The sequence below is a fragment of the Pseudorca crassidens genome, unplaced genomic scaffold (assembly GCF_039906515.1).
Source record: "Pseudorca crassidens isolate mPseCra1 unplaced genomic scaffold, mPseCra1.hap1 Scaffold_162, whole genome shotgun sequence".
Taxonomy (NCBI): domain Eukaryota; kingdom Metazoa; phylum Chordata; class Mammalia; order Artiodactyla; family Delphinidae; genus Pseudorca; species Pseudorca crassidens.
Window position 1 is genome coordinate 77,501 of NW_027136089.1, and position 7,500 is coordinate 85,000.

Genomic DNA, 7,500 nt, shown 5'->3' on the forward strand with positions numbered 1-7,500 from the left:
TCTCTCCCTCTCCTGGCCTCTCCTCCACTTTCTCCCTTCCTCGTTTTCTGTCTCCCTCTCCCTCACCCATCCCCACTCCCCCCCATCCCCGGTCATGGGGCATCCTCATTTTCCATGAGAACTCATGGATTTGGAAGGGATGTTGGACTGATGTTCGCGTGCTACCGGATCCCACTCCCACAGGGATAGCTGCTGCACTGCCTTTGGCAGGCCATGGTGGGTGGGGGTGGTGTCTCTTCTTCTGTATCGGTAGAAATGATTTGAAGAGGAGGCAGGATGGGCATAGGTCCACTGCCTCACACCAAGGCCCTTTGGGAGCATTTCAGTGAATCGGGACAGAACATGTTTCTCCGTGCGGGGAGGGAACCGGAATAGGGCACCCCGAAATGGACCGCTTTGGCACACAGATGAGTTCGAATTGAAGGCGCTTCAGAAACGACGGGTGGGCGACGAGGACGCTCTGCCGCTCTGCCTCTCCCTCTTCTTCCTGACCTGAAAGGAGGACCAAGATCTTCCTCGAGAAGAAGCTCAAGCTCAGAGCCCGCCCTTTCGAGTGACTCCTGGCTTGGGCTTCTCCTGCGTGGGGGTCACGGTGCACGCGTTCCTCAGCCGTGGGTCGCTCTCTTCTCGAGCTGTCTTTTGGGGACAGGGGCCTCTCAGGCAAGAACTCAGAAGGATCGTCGAGGGAACGTCGTTTTTCCTCTCCCACGACTGATGAATGCAGACAGACACACAGGAATCTCGCCCCCCGCTTCCACCCCCGCCCCCCACCCCCCACCCCAAGTGAGAGGAGTCGCCGGACATCCTTGGGGTCACACACAGCCAGCCTCCGTGGCTCTTCTATGTTGCCAGGCTCCCTGGCCTTCACTGCCCCCGCACACCCCCCGTGAAGTTGCATCATCGTTCATAGTGTAAATGCTGTGAGAAGATAAGCTTTTCAAAATAAAATTCTCCCTGTCTTTCCTTCCCAAGAACACCATGAACACCTACTGTCATGTGCAGTGCTTATGGACCCACCTGGAGCAGAGGACCCTCTCCGACAGACACCCTCCCCACCCCACCCCACCCCACCCCACCCCACCCCCAGGAACTCACTTGCTCCGAGTCATCGAGGAGAGGGTGTCTGGTTCCGTGTCTTAAATGGGTGGGCCAATGACACGTCATCTCCTAGTAAGCCATCGGGTTCACCGGTTCGGGTTCGGGTTCGGTGGCATGAAGTACATTTACGTCCTCCTTGAGTTTGACTTTGAAAGTCTTGGGGCCCTGAGTAGGCCGCCCCCAAACGTGCCTCCGTGGCATAGAGAAGTTTTGGAATTAGACTGACAACACCACGAGAGGGACGCTCTGACTCTCTTTTACTTCTCCCCTCTGAAATCAGGAAGAAAATCTCTCACGTGAAAGGGGAGGGGGGCGGGAGGTGTAGACACCATGACGAACTGAACCGCCCTCATGTCTCATGAAATGTTCACGAATCATCTAAGTAGGACTGCTCCTAACGAATAGAGGGCATAGATGTTAACGAGATAAGAATGTTTAAGGGGAACTCTCCCCCCAATGATTGTTTTCCATAGGCCGACTTCAAGACTTTCCAACATCTCTGGTCATCTCTAGGCTTAGAGGTTGGCTAAGTGCCATTGGCAGGGTGAAATCTCAGCGAGTGTCTACATCACCTCCACATAAGATAAAATACTGAAATGTTCATGGCTCCACAAGTCTAAGGGTCTCCCTGCTTTGGACCTCTTACGGAGGAGAGACTGAGCATGTTTGGTTCCATGCCTAGATAGATCTTGTGCTTTAGGGAAAGAGTGTACTCGGTAGGAGCCTAGACTTCTACAAAGTATTCCATGTTCACACTGTTCACTGTGGTTGGCTTCCTTACTTTCACTGACTGACTGAAGAAAGAAAAAAAAAAAAAAAAAAAACAGACAGTGTCCAAGGACGAGGCATTCCAAAGAAGGAACGGAACGTGTGTGGTCCAAGCTACCTGATGTCGCCATCCTCATGGTAGGAAGAGGACTTTTTTGGGGGAGTGGGGAGGCAAAGTAGAAGATATGCAGATAATGTTTGGGGGAAGGAGAAAGAGATTTTAGTCCTAAAGGTGGTCACTTCTCAATGGAAAAGAAAGAAAACGAGGGACAGGCTAAAAATGGGCACAGACGATTGGAAAAGGTGTGTGAAGAAAATGGTCTTTGGAAAGGAATCGGATCCGTGGTCAGGACTGACTGGATAAGATGAGGATGGATTCAAAGACAGAAATGAGTTTTCGTATCAACGTGAAACAAGTGCAAAAATAGAATTTAGTTGTCTCTCTATGTTAAAAGGACAAGGTTTGGGTTTGGGTTTAGGGTTTGGGTTTTTCTTTCATCAGTCTGCTCTGTCCATCATGAGAGATTAGATTAGATTAGGAAAGGTTTCTTCCTTTATCTTTAAGGAGAGAAGGAAGGAAAGAAAGAAAGAGAGAGAGAGAGAGAGAGAGAGAGAGAGAGAGAGAGAGAGAGAGAGAAGGAAGGAAGGAAGGAAGGAAGGAAGAAAGGAAGGAAGGAAGGAAGGAAGGAAGGAAGGAAGGAAGGAAGGAAGGAAGGAAGGAAGGAAGGAAGGAAGGAAAAGGAAGCAAGAAAGAAAAGCTTATGCCTTGTCAAAAGTCATCACTTATTTTCTAGGTTGCCGTTATCAGGTCTCGGAGGACTCACATCAGCTTAGTCCTCTCGAGATTCAAAGAACCAGGTGTGGCTCGGAACTGAAGAAGAAGCTTCTCTCTCTGCCTAGCAAGTCTCTCCTTGGGATGTCGGTGACCTGGCTAGCGAAGCACTGTTTCACAGTGACCTATATCCGATTAAGTGCTTTACAACCTTTTGGATATTTTGGACACACTTGCCCCCCGGTTGAAGGACAGGTGAAGTCCTTTGGACTTAGAACGCACTTTGAGTTAGGATGCAGGAGGAGAGGGCCCTCGAAATAGCCCAAAAATGTGTTCTCTCTCCTGAGAAACGAGAGAGATGAAACTGAGTACGTTTCTTGGAGAGCTTCGATGACACGGGAAGCGTCGTCAAAGAGGAAGGAACAACGTGAAGTCTACTTTGGCTTGTGTCTGTACACCGATGTGTTCTAACTGTTCCAGACATGATGGGATGTTTCTTCCTGGAAGTCTTCTCTGCCCTGGCATAAAGGGTTGTCTGTCGTCGTCAAAATGGAGGCTCACACGAAAGGGACGGAACCCAGTATCAGGGAGGTGTTCTAACCGACGTTCACGCCAAGGCAGCAACAACAGCCTGTTGAAAGGTGGTGGGGGTGGCGGGGCACACGTGGATCGAGTCCATTCTGTCCTGTCAACAGCCGGTCGGGGCTATGGCAGACGGGAGACGGCGGCCCGGCCGGTTGGTTACTCCCTGGCCAACCTCCCCCCTCCCCCACCCCCACACTCCACCTTGCATTCCTTCACCCACCCATGGTGCCTTGAAGATGACCCCAATTGTACATAGACATTGGCGGGAAGATTTCTACAGTCTACCGGCAACGTCTGACCTGTCATGCTTGTAACCCTGGGGGGGGGGGGGGGTGGGAACTATTTTTCTCTCTGGAAAGAAAACCTCCTCTCTCTGGACCCTCTGAACCCCAGCCACTGGACTTCATTCCACTGCCACTTAGTAGGGGTCATCCACATTCTTGTGGCCGTAGGTATGTCTTCCGTGTGGGTTGAAGTCTTCCCTCACTCACTGCAAGCCTGATGTCCTCACCGTGGCACAGAGACTGTTAAAAAAACAAAATGTGTTTGCCACTTGGGGTCTACCTTCCACAGCCTCCCCTGTGATCAGATCACGGCACCCGCTTCGCTGGGCAAATCCTACAATCCTTCACAGAAGCTCTTGCAAACTTTTTGGAACCGTCACTCGTCCAGTCACGCTCGATCATCAGGCAAGGTCGGCAGAACCGATGGAAAGACTGGACTCCAAGTAGAACAAGGATGACTTACACGGGATTGAATGAACTGATGAACAGGATGATAATGTGTATGACTACTTGTGTAAAGTAGGACGGATTGGGGAAGCGGGGGATAACTTAGGGGGTTGGGATGACCATGTACACATGACTGTACATAAAATCGGTAATCAACAAGCAAGCGCCTCCTACTATATAGCACAGGAAACTCTACTCAATACTTTGTAATAAACCTATGAGAGAAAAGAATGTGAAAAAAAAAAAACCCTACGTAAAATACCTATATATATATATATATATATATATATATATATATATATATATATATATATATATATATACATATATACATATACACACACACACACACGTATGTAGGTATATGTATATACATGTATGTATGTATATATATGTATATGTATATATGGAGGGGGGGAGAGAGAGAGAGAGAGAGACAGAGAGAGACAGAGACAGAGGCAGAGACACTGAGACAGAGAGAGACAGAGAGAAAGAAGAGACAGAGAGACAGAGGGATTAGGACTGATTCTTAAATCTTTTGTTTTCCAGGTACAAGGAAAAACAAAAACAAACCAACAAAACCCAATTTTCTTTTTTCTTTTTTCTTTTTTTTTATTTTTAAAGATGGACCTCCATTTGGTAACTTATACCTCTGTCAGCAGGATGGAATCACTGATCTTTTTCTCCCTACCTTCCTTAATTCAGAAACTCTCAGTGAGGCTTCTTATTTCCTTGGCAACCGAGTTATTTGCATACGTTACTTGGAGGCCAAAATTATGTTTCCATAAAACGGGGATACTCACTTGTGGATATGAAGTTCTGGAGCTACTCGTTTCCCTTAGGGTGTTGTTCTTAACCTGAAAACTGGACTGCATCCCGAAGTTTTTTGAGTTCCCTCCAATATCTGGCTACGACTCTCCCCATGAACGTTTGCCATTTTCTCCCACCCTTTTGACTTGGCCTCACTGAGAACTAAAATGGCCCTTTGCCTGAAGCTCTGCAAACGGAAGCTAGAGAACTTGACGAAACGGCCACAACGGCTCCTATGGAAACAATCCTCGTGCCTGTTTCTTTGAGAGCCACTCCGAAATTTGAACCAAACACCCGACGACATCATCAGAGGTGTTGCAGACTTCTAAAGTTGCTTCGACCCTGACATCTAGAAATCTCCTTCACTCACTCACTCACTCACTCACTCACACACACACACACACACACACACACACACACACACACACACACACACATCCCTACACACACGAGTCACCAGCTCAGCTTTAATATGTTCCAAGGAACTTTCAGAGGAGGGAACTCTTGGGCTCCAGAGTAGGCCGCCCCAAAATCTGCCTCCATGCTCTATTGATTATTTTGAATTCAAGTGACTTAAGAACCGGCCAGCACAAGAGGGACACACTGGCCCGCCTTTCTGTCCTCCTGCGGAGGAAGATCTCAAGTGAAGACATCTGCTTCCATGCATGTCCATGATTCTCAAATGGTGTAGTGGGGTTTCCTGGGTTAGGAAAAGGAGGGGACATCTTTTGCCTGGAAAAAAAGGCCTGTTTCTCACACAACCTCCTCCCATCCCTTACCTCTCTCCCTCCTTCCCTCCCTGCAGTTTGGAGGGGACAGCCTAAGGGTGGGGAAATTGGGGAAAGAAAAAAGACAAAGCCATTCATTAAAGAGAAGCTCGAGGCAAAGTCAAAGGCTCCGACTTGACCGGAGAGCTTTCTGCATTTGAATGGAGCGATTGAACGAGGCCCTGCCGAATGAATCGTCCGGACCTCCCCTCCCCTCCCCCGCTCCTGGCAAAGGTCAGTCCAGGGGACTTAGGAAGGAGCTCTGGAGAAGGAACGGGGGTGGGGGTGGGGGTGGGGGCGGGACCAACAGACAATAGCCGCTGCCTGCCTGCCTGCCTGCCTGCCTGCCTGCCGGGCTGAGGCCTGAGGCCTGAGGCCTGAGGCCTGAGGGTCACCACGCTGGCTCTTGCAACACAATCCCTTCCAGGAAACTGCTGTGATGACTGTTTGGCAGTGAAGGATCAACTCTGAACTCTCTTGGCCTATTTCTGCAAAAGGCCCGAGCCTCAGCTACGACAGATTCTCTGGGTTTCTTGGCACAGGGACTGACCCGCACCCTCCCGTCCTGTCAGATCCTCCTTTGTACACACGCCTCCACTCACTGGAAGGGTTCTTTGGCCTCGTCCAGAAAACGAACACACAAAAAGAAACCCACAAACAAGACTGAAATGATGTGTTGGTAGTTATGGGAAAGAAACCTGCTCCTCTCACACACCTGAGGGCAGGAAGCGAAGGCAGGTTCTCGGCCGGAGGGGGACGGGGTGAACCGAGGTCGGTCAGCGCCCCCCTCCCCCCGCTTCTCTCCCGGGTGACGTGGGCCCCCCTTCCCCGCCTCTCTCTGCGCCCCCCATCCCCACCCCGCCCTGGTTCTGATATTTCACTCGGGAAACTTCTCTAGGCCGGCCGAGATGCCAGCTTGCTGTCCTGCCGTTTCATGTCCATCCCTATCAGCCATGTCCAAAAGGCACGGGAAATCATGGACAGCAGATAGCGCACCCAGAGTTGTGTGTGTGTGTGTGTGTGTGTGTGTGTGTGTGTGTGTGTGTGTGTGTGTGTGTGTGTGTGTGTTTGCTGGGGTTTCTGTCTGCGTGTGTGTTTGCTTTTGGTTTGGCTTTTTTTTTTTTTTTCTTCGATAAACTCGCCCCATTTGGGAGTCGGGTGGAACACGGCGGGTGTCTCCTGGCCTGCCGCCCTAACAAACCCCAAAGAGACTCATTTTGGGGTCTCGGCCAGCCAGGTCCCCTTTCTTGGAATTCTGGTTTCATAAATCCGTCTCGTGTCCATGGAATTCTCAGGTCCAGCCATCGACCCTAAGGACGGGGAGGGAAGGTTTTGTCCCGGGGACATCTTCCTTCCTTGCCCGCCTCCTCGGGGTTCCGGACGCTTCGGTATGCTGACGTGCCGTGCCCTCCTCAGCTCCACCCCGACCCCCACCCCAACCCCCCAACCCCCCACCCCCCCGTTTTTGGGAACTCTGTGAACAGGGGTGGTGTTTTTCACAGCCAAACACACTCTCACCGTAAGACCCGGCCCTCGGAGGACTCCTTGCTATGAATGGACCCGAGGTGACGCGGGGAGTCGAACGGCTGAGGTCCACGCAGAAACCTGCACGCGGACCTTGACAGTGGCGGTTTTATTCCTCACTGCCAAGAACTCTCTCGGAGGTGACCGAGACATGTCTTTCAGGAGGTGAATGGACACGTACGTAGCCTGGGGACGAGCCGTAGGTAACATGCTTTCTCGGAAGAGAAAAACCATGGACGGGATGAACAGGTCAGCGGGGTGGTGGTGGATGGTGGATGAATAGGCGGAGGGCAGAGGACGTTTAAGGCAGGGAAACTCTCCAAAGTTAGGATCCTGATGGTATGAAAGCAAACGTTTTGCATAGGGCACTACCTGAGATGGGGTGAATCGAAGGGACCCACCTCTATGGGCCACCACCCCCTCCTCCCCACCATGAAAGCGCCCC